Genomic DNA, 522 nt, shown 5'->3' on the forward strand with positions numbered 1-522 from the left:
AGTAGGTGTACTGAGCAGGTGTACTGAGAAAGTGTACTGAGCTGGTATCCTGAGCGGGTGTACTGAGCAGGTAGGTGTACTGAGTATGTGTACTGACACAGCCCTGTAGCCCCAGCACCAGGGAGGTAGCCGGAAGACTGCCACGATTTGGAGGCCAATGTAGTCTACATAGAGCATTTCAAGCTAGAAATGAAACGTAGTGAAACCCTGTCTCACAACAGATGAAAAAGATGAATGTTGAGATGCTGGTGGTGAAGAACTGTGCTTCCCCAGAGTGAACATGACCCATAAGCAAACACCCCCTTCCCCCAACAAATGAAAGAGAAGAAGAGGAGGGAACAAAGGCTGGGAGAGGGCTCAGTGTAACAGTGCTGTTTGACAAACACGAGGACCTTAGCATCCTCTTCAAAACTATGGGCACCGCAATGTGCTCCTGTAACCTCAGCACTGGGAAAGAAGAGAGAGAGAGAGAGAGAGAGAGAGAGAGAGAGAGAGAGAGAGAGAGAGAGAGAGAGAGAGAGA

Source organism: Grammomys surdaster, unplaced genomic scaffold (assembly GCF_004785775.1).
Source record: "Grammomys surdaster isolate TR1022 unplaced genomic scaffold, NIH_TR_1.0 253, whole genome shotgun sequence".
In the NCBI taxonomy this organism is placed as follows: domain Eukaryota; kingdom Metazoa; phylum Chordata; class Mammalia; order Rodentia; family Muridae; genus Grammomys; species Grammomys surdaster.